Genomic DNA, 13,336 nt, shown 5'->3' on the forward strand with positions numbered 1-13,336 from the left:
ACTCTAAGAAGAACATACATTTAACAAAATCACAAGCATTCAAATTCCTGATATCTAAAACAAGCACATAAAACGTAATGACCCATTAAAATTTATGTTTATATCTTCAATTAAGGTCTGCTCAGTGGCACAGTGGGTAGCCTGCTGCCTTACAGTAAGAAGGTTTGAGGTTCAATTCCTGCCCCAGGGTCTTTGCTTGGAGTTTGCATGTTCTCCCTGAGCATGTGTGGGTTCTCTCTGGGTACTCTGACCTCGTCCAAAAACATGACTGTTGGCTTCTATAAATTGTCTTTAGGTGTGAGTGTGTGCATAAATGGTTGTCTCTATGTTGCCCTCTGATAGACTGGCGACCTGTCCAGAGTGTACGGCTCTGTCGACTGCTGGAGATAGACACCAGCACCCCTTGCGACCCTGCTTGGGATGAAACGTGATGGAAAATGGATGGATGGATCTTCAAATAATATATAACCCCCTTTAGGAAGTTAGCATTGAAGCTGAAAAGCACATCATCAGATGTTTGGTCTTTAATGATATTCTGTCTCCCTCTTAGACTGCTGTTTGGAAACCTCATTACAATGTAAGAGCTTTTAGCAAAGTTTAGGGAGTTTTATGTTTTTAAAAGCCTTGCATGTAAGCAGGACAATTGTAATCATTCTGCCCCTTTTATGAACATGTCATATTCATAAGACATTAACTTCCCTTATAGGCCGTTTAGACTGGGCTAAGTGATTAATTAGGTCAGGTCATAAACGGTCGATTCAGTCTTTATTCATGTTATTTTTACATCCCAATAAGGTAGAGGAAAACTGTAGGAACCAAAGCATTTTAGAATTAATGAATTATTAATACATATTGTTCAAACAATATAATGTACCTGCCCATCGCTGATCAGATGCGTTGCATCACTGGACACCTTTTTCATCATTCTGCTTCATTCTATCTCTATTCTCCCACTCTGCAGAATCTGTTAGTTCAATCTCTAACGTTATACTCTCTACATTTTCTCATGGTAGCTTCTTCTGTCTGTTCCTGTTTGGCTGTGACTCCATCCTGGAGAGAAATATCAACTGTGCTGCTGCCATTGACACCTTTTTTATAGATGTTGGAGTTTGGCCTGTTTTTCAGTGAAGTCCTGTTTCTCTGACTGTGACTAACTGGATGTGCTCTCTTTATCCTCTGACATGGGAGCTGGCTCAGAGCTCGTCTGCCCGGCTGTGTGTTTCCTGGACGGGGCCGCCTTTTAAAGTTGCCTTTTGTATCCCTGCTTCTGTCTCCTTGAACCCCAGACGGCCTCTGCAGATGGCCGCTCACACTGAGCCTCGTTCTTCTGGAGGTTTCTTCCTGTTAAAAGGGAGTTTTTCCTCTCCACTGTCACTACAAGCATGCTTAGTGTGAGGGATTGCCTTCGAGTCAATTAGTCAATGCAATCAACGGGTTTTCCTTAGGTAGAAAACTTTTAATAAATTTGACTGTATGATCAGATGAACTGTAAAGTTCCAAAGTTCAAATGTGTTGTGAATTGGCGCTATGTAAAAAAACTGAATTCAATCACTGTGAGGCTATAAGGCTCAGCTGGAAAGACCTTTTCTCCACCTGGATTCCAACTCTATTTTCACCCTCATGTCCCTCCATTGTCGAACACAAATTTCCCTCTTGCATTGTGGCTTGGAATAACATAGCGCAGACCACACTTCAATATTGGGCATATATCAAAAATATCTACGTCATACCTGCGACAAGCTGCTGCGAAAAGTATAACCAGCCATTAACCCTGTTCATGCTTTAATTAAATACATTTAATTACACCTATTTTTATTTTAACTATTCCAATTTTAATAGAAACGGTATTTAAATCTGTATGTCCTGCATCTGCAGCAGGTTATTTTATTGCAGAAGGAAAATCTTTGTATTTGTAAAACGGTGCAGTTAGAACCTGTGCTCACAGACATAACTACCCTAAAGGCTTCATCTGTAAGTTCAGAGTGGAACAAAAATGCTTAACATGTTTCTTCTCCTCCAGAGAAGTATCACCATACTTGGAAATTTTAAACTGATGTTAAAACTTGGGAGATCAGTGGAAATCTCACATTGCTTTTAGTGCATGTGATACTTATTTATCTATAGATGTTGCTTTTTGAACAGGTTTCTATTTTAAAGGAATTCATGTATCTAATATCACTAATCCATATACAAAAAGTTGAAATAAATAGCTAAATATATTGAGTTAGAAATTAACTTTATACTGTTTTCTTCATGAACTTTAGTGTCTTACAAGAGCTGAATAAAGTTGAAATAGAAGAAGTATAAAATCTTAAACTTGTTTGCTGTCTTTTGTTGGATATTTTAGAGTTCGGGAGCTGGTGAAGCATTTGAAGGGATAAACATTCGACTCTCCAGTTTCTGCTCTGCTAGTAGGCTGCCAAGAGCAAGAAGAGGAGATTGAGATGCTACTGACGATGAAGCAGCTGTTTCTTCTTTGGCTTTAATCACTCCCAGAAAGACGACCGCGGTTTGATTTGGTTTTTTACAGCCCTGCCTTATTTTTCACATCAACGACTTGCGTGCCCCTTCAAACCCTCCCCCTTTAACTTCTGATGAAATTTGCACCATATGTCTTTTGATGGGAGATGAACAGACTAGTGGGCATGCTTCTCTTTAACTCCCCTTACCCGTGCGAGTGGTTTGATCAGGCCTCAGTCCTGATGGGGGCAAGCGCTTCAATCCTCAACCGGTATTACATTCCCAAAATTGCCTGACTAGAGATAATGGAAGCCTATAATTTTTTTCTTTTCTTTTTTTTTTTTCTGAGGAGCCATCACAGCCATAAAGAGGAGGACTTGACTAAAGATGTGCTCACTGGACCGTTACTACCAAATCAACCTCATAAGGGGGAAATGTCCTGTTGTGTCCATCAAAGGGGAGTCCACCCTCTTTAACTACTGCATCCAACAGAATTAAAAAGGTTTAATTTCACCTTAAATTAAGGCTGTGTGCGGCAAGCTGTGTAATCCGTGTTGAAGGCACTCCTGGAATAAGTTTAGTTAAAGTAGAAAAGAAGGAGAAAAAAAGGGAGGATGGTTGCTGATTGCTGAAACAAACGCTACGTTTCCTGGTATCTTTGTCCCAATGAAATCCTTCCCTCCTTCAGAGGGAGAGCCAATCAAAGCCCCTTATCAACCGTCTCATCAGACCGACTGGGCAAATTAGCCTCTGGCGTTTCACAGAGTGACGCACAGTTTGGGTAATCAGGGAGAAATCAGCAGCCACGAAATGAGGGCATCCTTCGGAAAAACAGTGAAGAACAGTAAACCATAGCCAGCCTCAGAAAGTGATGAACATGGTGATAAAGTCATCATTTTAAACCATAAAGTTCATGGAAAGATGCCTCGATTTTATTTACGTCACACATGGCACAAGGAAGAAAAAATCTAATGTTCTTCTAAAAAGTCTAAAAAGTTTTATTAAACTTGAGATAGTTGACCCAAACCTTAAAAAGCATATTTACTCCCTGAAGAAAACAACAGGGCTGTCAGACATACTAATAATCCAATGCTTGAAGAGACTCTAGCATCAGCATACCTCTTCATGCAAAGTAATGTTAGAAAGGTCAACTTTAGCTGCATGTCTGTCTTCCTTCCTTTGCTGCCCTCATATCTGACGCAGATGCAGTCAAGGTTTTAATGAGCTGCAAAAAACACAAAGCTCCTGTGTTTTAATTTGCTCAGCAGACACAAGTGTGTAAAATGATGTAGATATAAATATGATGCATCAAGATGCATTGAAATCCCACAAACTTATTTTATCTCGATTTGCATTACAGGTGAAAAGGTTGATAAATAATGGGTATTTTATGTAATATACCAAAGGAAAGTTTTTTTTTATATATATAAAATGCCTAAAAACCTAATTAAACCTGCTTTATGGCCACTACCTTGTGTTAGTGTATTATATTAAACAACATTAAAGTCAATGTAAGTTTGTGCTGTTAATTTTACAAAGTTTAAATGGGGATTAATGGTTTTATAAGGCACAGTGTGGTACTCAGAAACTTTTATTTTCATAGAGCTGATTTCACTGCGGCAGGTGCATCAGCTCAGATATATTTGCTTCTTCTAGTAACAGCTGAACGGGGAGTCATTATTAAACAGTGCAGAGACAAACTAACACAAGTGTGTGATGCGTGTGTGCAAAACAGCATCTTTGACATACTGTATGCAGCCTGTCTATCTGCAGACCATCACTATTGATTTATTAATGCTAGAGAATGCAGCTGCGCTAATTGAATTGAGATCCAGGAAGTCAGTTAATGTAGCTGACAGCGATACAGGAATTTAATCTCCCTGGTGCACAGAATTATGACTCTTCCCTATCTGTGCTGTCAGAGGATAAATAGTAAATCAATCTTTGCTAGAACGGGCCGCTCTCAGAGTTTGGTACAGGATGGATGGTGACGACTTCCTTGTTTCTTAAACCATCAGCAGCTTGAGCTGCTCGAATCTTTGTCATTGCTTCAAAAATAAATTCTGAGTTATGGAACGTGCGGCTTCCTGACGCAGATGTAGCTTTCGGACCCTGCAATCATAAAACCTGTCATTATAAAAAGACAATGCCTGCACTCCAGCCAAATCACTTGTACCATAATATTTCACAGACACTTAACATCTTCCACGTCAGGGCATTCGCATTTATGCTTCAAAATCCACTTCCTGTATTTCAGCTGAGTCCAGCTTGTTCTGCACAATCGCCACCCCCCCCACTCCACGCTGCTCCAAAAGAGTCCGCCTATGTCAGCGTTTCTACACTAAGGACCACCACCACTACAACCGCCGTTACGACTTCTTACAATATCAGAGCCGCCATAGCACAGACACTCCAACATATTCATTAATAAAGGTCTGCTCTAATGTATGTGTTTGTACAGCTGCTATATAGCTGAAGGTAAAAGGAAGCAGTATAGCCTGGTGTTTAAAAAGCTGACAGTGTCCAGAGGAGGCAAGCCAGGCAGGGGGGCCCAGGAGCCAAACCACGACAGTGTGCTCAAAGGCACCACCACCCAGGCTGGCCAAGGTGTGTGGGCCCACTGGCTGGGACTGGACAGATGGTGTGTTTAAAGTGCGAGTACATGAACAGCAGTGGATCATATAGTGCATGCATCAAAGAAAGTAATAACCCAGAAAAGGACACATGTATTTATTATAAGGAATGGGTGTCCAGGCAACTGCAGATCAGAAAAAACAACTTTTTTTTTTTGCTCAGTTTCTCTTTTTGGTGGTTAATGGACACAAGTTATATACAGTAGATGCTTAAGTCTCTTTAATCATGAGCTTTTATTGTATGTTCTGCCAAGACCTTCCACTGGTTGCTAGTCGACTCTGCCAAGAGAAATGAATGAAAATGTAGAGAAACCAAATATTGTGGAGGCAGGCCTCAGACCACCAAACCCATCTTTTCCTTCCCCTTTGAAGAGCTATTGAGTTATATAAGAAGCACCTCTAGCTGCTACAAGGCATTGTGTTGAAGACGGATGAGGGAAGCACTTCAGAGGGATTTAATAATAGGACAGGAGTTTGTGTGGTTAACATTACCTGGTGTCTTATGCAATTTAAGCTTGGGTAAGCTGTGCAAACAGAAAACAATGTCAGCATTTCTTTATTCCACTGGCTTAGGAGGAGAACGACGGCATAATTAATCATTATCTGACATGTCTCGATATGCAGGGTAGAAAATAAAAAAAGATAAAGAAATTCTGTTTATGAAAGTCAAAAAGCAGATAGTACAGCTCTGTGCAGAAAAGCTTACATCCCCGTCAACGATGAAAGGTGTCAACATAATCCTCCTAATGGATGGAAAGCCTGCAGAGTGCATGAGTCTGTTTGGTCGGTGTCTATCCGTGGGCCTCCCCATTAGATGGGGCTGGGGTTGTGGCCAGTGGAGCTCTTAGGCCTAAAGAGTAGTACTTAATGCTTGGGTGGGGTGGAGGACCTTTCTGCCCACAATGTCCTACCCCGTGCCCCCTGGAAAACCACAGCTGACCACCGGGGCAAAAGGAGATGAAACCGAGGAAACCACGGGCTGGGCAAGAGCAGCTCGGCGGCCAACACCGAGGCGGAAAAAACAAAGAGTTCGGCCTTTTGGCGGCTTGGTGGTTGGCGCTGATGGAGGTATTAAGATATTAATTGCTTTTTGACATGATTTTGTTAAGGGAGCGGGGCAGGCCTGCGGCTTTGAATACAATGGCTGTTACAATTGCATAGAAGCCCGGCGGAAAGAAACTGTCCAGCTAGGAGCATCATGCTGGATAGGAGAAAACCGTTTAGAAAATCTACATATGCAATGAAACATAATGCATTTAAGTAATTTAATTTAATAGTAAAAAGTAAAAAATTATTTTACACACAGTAAGTTTAACTCATTCCAACTGCTTTAAAGTAGTATCTATGATGAAATAACAAATCTTTAATAAAGAAATTTATGCAATGACTTTATTAAGGTATATAAAACCTCCTAATATGAAAGCTGGTAGGTTGTCTGTGCTAATAGTGATGACAGTTCTCTAGACAGCTATCAGCTCTTTCTATAAAGAACATAATCCACAAAAAGTTCTTCTTACAAAAAGACACTGCTTGTGTCATTCTATGCATGTTAATGGAAGTGGAAAGAAAAGATAAAATAAAAAGACAGTTAAGCTATGAAGCATGAGAGGAAGAGTTTGCAGGAGATTCTGGCTTTAGGACTTCACTCACATAGAAGTAGCCAGACTATAACTGCTGCAGTCATGGTGCCAATCTCCTCCTGAACCAAAGACATCAGAAGCACCTTTTTATGGATTAATGAAAAGGACAGGATTAAAGTTCTCTGATCCAAATACCACCTTAAAATTATATTTTCAATGAAAGGTTGTTTTTCTATTTAGTTTTGGAGTCTGGAGATGAAGTGGAAATGCTGAGTTATCAGGTTTCAGTGTGAAATTTCCAGCAAAAGATGATTTGGGCAATATAATCTGCTACTTCTGGTTTACTGCGTCTTTATATGTTGATGAAACCGTATATATATATATATATATATATATATATATATATATTTTTTTTTTTTATCTGTAGTCTAGTGAATATTAATTCTGTAGTTTCAAACAAGATTTGAAGAGTTAGTGCATTTTTTTTAATTTCTTTTCATATTTGTATTTTTCACTGTAAAATTCTTACTGTTGTGTTGTGATCTGTCCAAGGACAACAGATGAAAAATAGTCTTGTTGGCTAATTCTGCATTTCCAGGAATGCTTTTTAATGTACACTGTCCCTGTCAAATAAATAAATGACTCTAAATCTCACCATTCACCGTGATATAAGTTTTAAATTCTGACAGATGCAATTTAAAAGAAATAGCAGAATTGAAAGGAGAACAAAAAGGACAACCACAGAAGGAACGAGGATGTGGGACAAAATTAAATTCATTTGAGAAGTTCAGTACTAAACACATATGCAGGTCAGTACACAGACCTCTGCCTGACCTTTATGCTGCTGGAATAAGACGATGACAAGACACCCTATGCCTGTGTGCAGAGTTATGCTGCAAAAAAAAAAAAAAAGAAACGTCCAGCCAAGGCAGAGAAAGTTTCATCCGTGTCTCCCAGATCAAAGCCACTGAAGCAGTAAAGCATCACTGGGGGCGCAGCCTGCGTACACAGCAGCAAACAATTCTGACACAAGGCCGCAGAGACGCTAAAGCTGGGAGAAGTGAATCACCAACCCCAATGACTCAGGACACATAGCCTATACTTAAGGGTTGCTGTCTTCATGAAATTAAACACTTGCATGGTTGTGTGGGAGTGGCATGTGTGCAATCTGTGTACGGCACAGGCAGCTGGTAGCGGAAGAGCAGGAAGCATTACCATCAGCATCTCTGCGGATCAAGGAGAAGCCCTCAATAATCCAGGCCTCTCTACTGGCTCCCACACAGAGCAATTAGAACTAATCCTCCTCTCCTCCCCTCTGAGCTCCAGAACAACCGGGGACACTGCTTTGTGTGCTTCTGTATCTGTCTTTACATGTGTTTGTTGTGACTGGGTGTGCGTGTACCTGTCTAGCCCTCAGGGTGAGGACCATTTTTCCAATTTTACCATCATATTGAGGACCAGTTTTTGCAAAGTGAGGACATTTTACCAGTCCTCACATGCTATTTTGCTAATGGTTAGGTTTACGGCTAAGGTTTCAACTGGGTTAGGGTTTAGGGTTAGTTTTAGGGTTATGGTATAGAAAGGGTTGAAAATTACTGAAAATCAATGGAAGTTAATGGGAGTCAACACATTGTCCTCACTACTCTGGCAGAACGAGTATGTTTGTGTGTGTGTTTGTGTAGGGGGGAGGGGGGAGACCTTACTAAAAGTAAATTATGCCTTCACAAGGTTTGACAGATTAGTTCAAAAGAATAAAGGTGCTGCTTCTCTGTGCAGGTAAAGCATCTATTGGCCAAACCTACTTCAGTGGGCGGGTGTTCGACAGCCAGCACCAGCTATACATGGGTTGCTAAATGGGTACCAGAAGAAGTTATTGGACATGCAACTTCAGCAATGTTTATCTAAATAGTTCAACATCATGACAATATATTTGAAATTTGGTAGAAAACTCAACTTGAAAAAGCGAAAAACGAAAAAATACTTTGAAGACCAGTCTGCTTTCTTTTCTTGCAGCATTTGGACATGAGAAAATATACGAAGCCTCATTTGATATAGTTTAAACATCAACCATAATGAAAAGTATTTTTGTTCGTTTTTCTTGTTCCTCATTCTTTATATTATTCAACATTATTATATTCAACATAGATACCAAGAAGCGCTCGACAAGAACAAGAAAAAAAAGTGCTGCAGTTCGGTGTTTTTGCCACAGGTGGCAGTGTCATTAGAAAACTCTGTAATGCCTCTTTAAGGAAAAGTCCAGTCAGCAAGGAATAATCAATGGATCATTATCTATACCTAAAGCTAATATGTTTGCTGTGATTTAATGAATTTAGCTTTAATCAGTAAAAAAAAAAAATTAAAAAATTTCGTTGCAATTACTGAGTCTGGGACCAGTGTGATTTGCCATCGAACTTTTGGCCAGAAACAAAACACATAAAATGTAGCCAATATTTGGAAGAAGAATGTTTTCAAGATGACTTGGATAATAGCGCGTTGTGACAAACACCAGATACAGCACTGGGACTTGATCAACAGCCGATACCGCACCGTGAGGTCACAAACCAGTAGGTGGCAGAAGTGTTCTTTGACCAACAGGGATGCCTCCATAAAGCACATTCAAATGAAATTACTCTTAATTAATACCCTTATCATTTATTGAACATATGTAATCATTTCATATTTAAAGTGCTTTCAGAAGTTTGAATTCCGATTATGACTACTCCTTTAAATAAAAGCCAATTTGAGTTTATTGATTCTTAATTTATGGTTAGAATACCCATTCTTTGCTTCTCTACACTTATTTTGCTTAATTAAAGACTTATCAAACTAATGACATCACTTTGATTTCCCTTTAACGCCTCTTTTTTTCCCCAGTAGGCTGTATAGATAGTTGCTGAATTATCTGCAAACTGTAGAATAATAAAATAAGTCTAATTTGAATTTTTTATCTTCTAAAACCAAAAAAAAAAAACTCCAATAGATGACTTCAGTATTAATAGGTAGGATATGAATCTTGACAGGAAAAGCACACAACAGAAATAGATACAGGCTCTGCTATCACAAACAAGCGGTTAAAGCAGCTCTTTTGCTTCTGAGGTAACAGATGTGATTTGCTTGGTCAACTCTGTGTCTTTGTGGGGCGCCAGCGTGTGAATTTAGTGAAAATGCTTCTTGGAGATGTACAGGGCGGAGAGAGGTGTCAGGGTGGAGGTCCTGTTGCACGCCTTCACAGCTTCACAACCACCTTAAATGACCACATCCGACGCCTTTAGGAGGCACTGCTAACCTATGAACTATTTTCACATGTGTCTACTCCTTTATTACATCGCCAGCTAAGATAAGATACACAGAAATTAACTTCCCCTTCAGATAACTGCAAGGTTTCAGTCTATTGCAGTTTCATTTTATCCCCAAGCTGTCCAGATATATTCCTTATAATAAAACAGCTAGTAGTGCAAAATGGTCCAAATGGGCAGATATTTGCTGTAGCTTAAGCTTCTAAATGATTTCTGGATTTCTCTGACAGAATCGGGGAGAGGATAGTTATGGGGCGAGGAAAATATTTACAAATGTATCATTAAATTAAGAACAGGTCAATCTTTTAGTGAAATTATTAATGCTGATGTATGGAGAAGGGAGAAAAATCATGCTTTATATGAGTTATTGGCCATCAGTTTTACATGTGAATCATCCTGAAACTAAAGTGAAGTGTATCTGTTTGTGAAATTCAGGCCATGGAGATGTGTCTGACACCTGCCTAACCCCGACTCAGCTCAACACAAACAGCTTGCAGGGGTCAGACTGAAGCAGAACAACAGAAAAATAGACGTAGCTGTGTGTTTTTTTTTAAATATATATAATAAATGACGAAGCTAAAATCATTAATGACAAAAAGGGGGCAGTATTTTGTATCTAAAAATCTATTTTATACCAATACTCACACCAGGAAATAGTCTTTTAATGACTTCTTTCTGAGAAAAAGTGCTGATCTTTACCGTCTTTGTTGCTAGCAGCTGTATAAATGGGGTCAGGGAGGAAGGTCTGTTTTAACCAGCATGTGTTATGAGTAATATAGGTTCTTGCCTCTAGTTCTGTTGTTGCTTAAATCTTGGAGGAGTGTTACACTCGCAGTAATCCACTGAGTGGCAGAAGGAACCCTGGCGATAATCACGGGCCTCACCAGCAGCTGACAGACAGAATAAATGAACAGAAACTGCAGAACAGTAGTGCAGCAGATGGTACAAAATGTATGACTTTCATTTTACAGTCTTAGGAGAAAAAACAACCGAAGGATTTAAATAAACTGTTGTGATTCATGGACACAACCTTTCTATTATTTCAGGTAAACATTTCAATTTTTCAGCGGGGGAAGTTTAGACTAGACATTCCTAACAATGCAAGAAACTGCCTTGTTTTTACTTGCATACTTTTGGTTCATGGATTAAAGTTTTTGGTTCATATTCAGAATGAAATCAAAACATGATTAAAAGATTATCTTTTTTATATAGGCAATATGGCTCGCTGTCCAGGGGGCACCACAAACACTTTAAAGTGTGAGTCTTTATAGGATTTTGTACTGTTTTCTTGCTCAGTGAAAGATGTGATTGCTGCATACTGCAGCTAGCTATTTAAAATTAATCTAGTGTTTGATTTCAAGCTTCAATTTGGTTTTAATAAAAAGGCTATTTTGCTTTTAAATTAAAGTGAATGCCATTAGTTAATTTGAATTCAAATCTAAAATAAAATTTGAAATTTTATTGAATATTTTGATTGAATTTTTAAGTTTTTTTTAATTAAATATTCATAAAACAAATTTTATCCATAGATAATTTGTATTTTTGTTTTTCTTTGCAATGGAATTACAGACTGTACATTTCTTACAAGCATTACGTCTACCTGGAATATTATTCTATACTATTTACATATACCTTAAGAAAACATGATTCCTGCATGATTAACCTATACCTTTATATTTTAGCAGTTATATGTAACATTTGCAAAAAAACAGAATATTGAACTGAGAAAAATAAACTGAGAAAAATAAACATTTTATTACTTTTTCTTTTAAGTAAAATGTTTAAACAATTCCAGAAAGTTTAGGTGATAAGGTCATATCTTTGCTTGGTTTGGACGGGTTAAACCACTGAATTTTCGTTGAATAAAAGGAAATCTATTTGCGCATTTCAAGGCACAATTTAAACTTGCTGCTGCATGGAGCAACAGTGTGAAAAATATAAAAATCAATGCTATAAAAAAAGTTGATGCTAAAGAGTTTGGTTCATTAGTGGGTAAAATCTTATGACCAGCCACTGCATGCAAGTACAAACACTGCGGCGAAGTCTAGTCAGCAGGTTCTGTGCTCTGGATATTAGGATGTTTTGGTGAAACAAAAGGGTAAATATTTTGGAGCTGTTAATCACAAAGCCCTGCTCTCAGCCTCAAAGATAATTTGCAGAAAGGACTGTAAAGGTTTGAGGGGAGCAAACATGATTCTAGATAGAAGGGGTTTTTAGAAATGTTGTGAGACATCTGTTGAAAGATATCAAGCATGTTTAATCCAAGTCATAAAGTCTGAACAGTAATCCTACCACATAATAATAAAGAAGGGCAGCTGCAACGTCTTAAATTAAAAAATTAAAGATTCATGTAATTATGATAGTTATGCTGCTATAGGCTTAGACTGCTGGACTGGAGGACAGAGGGATCCCTTTTTCATAATTCTATCTCTATTCTCCCACTCTGCTGTGCTGCTGCCATCAGCACCTTTGTTTATAGATGTTTGAGCTTGGCCTATTTTTCAGTGTAGTCCTGTTTCTCTGACTGTGACTGACTGGATGTGCTCTCTTTGTCCTCTGACATGGGAGCTGGCTCGGAGCTAGTCTGGCAGGCTCTGTGTTTTATGGATGGGGCTGGTTGAGAGTTGCATTTTGTATCTCTGCTTCAGTCTCCTTGAACCGCTGTCGGCCTCAGCTGATGGCTGCTTACACCGAGCCTGCTTCTGCTGGAGGTTTCTTCCTGTTAAAAGGGAGTTTTCTTCTCCACTCTCACTACAAACATGCTTGGTGTGAGGGATTTCCCTTCGAGTCAAGGATTCAATGCAATCAACTGGTTTTTCTTAGATAGAAAACTTCAAATCAATTTGACTATACGATCTGGTTGAATTGTAAACTGCCTTGAGATGCCGGTTGTGAATTGGCGTAAAATAAAAAAACTGAATTGAATCAAATTAAAGCACTTCACAAAAAAACAAGAGTCATATCAGTCACAATTATGAGAAATAATCGTGATTCTTCTTCTGGACCTTTACCATACCGAGACATATTTCAGTCCAAGCTTGAGACTAATTTTTCTAGGCAGGCTTTAATAACAGTAGCATGAGGGCTTTTTATATTTTACTGTTATACTTACAATAAAATACTTACAGAATGGTTGGCTGAAGGGGAATGACGACTTGGCGGTGATTCGCCAGAGCAGAGGCGCATGATGAGGTCATTGAATGCAGGTGATGCTTAGGTGAGTCTTCCAGTGTTAATTTGACTAAAATTCATAATCATAAAACTAGTGTTGCACCGATATCTATACAAGTATCGGGTGGGGTCTCAGTCCAGCAATAAAATGGTCATATCAGTATCGGCGAGTACCAACAAATAGGGCACCGATACC

This window comes from Cyprinodon variegatus, unplaced genomic scaffold (genome assembly GCF_000732505.1).
Source record: "Cyprinodon variegatus isolate N-32 unplaced genomic scaffold, C_variegatus-1.0 Scaffold623, whole genome shotgun sequence".
In the NCBI taxonomy this organism is placed as follows: Eukaryota; Metazoa; Chordata; class Actinopteri; order Cyprinodontiformes; family Cyprinodontidae; genus Cyprinodon; species Cyprinodon variegatus.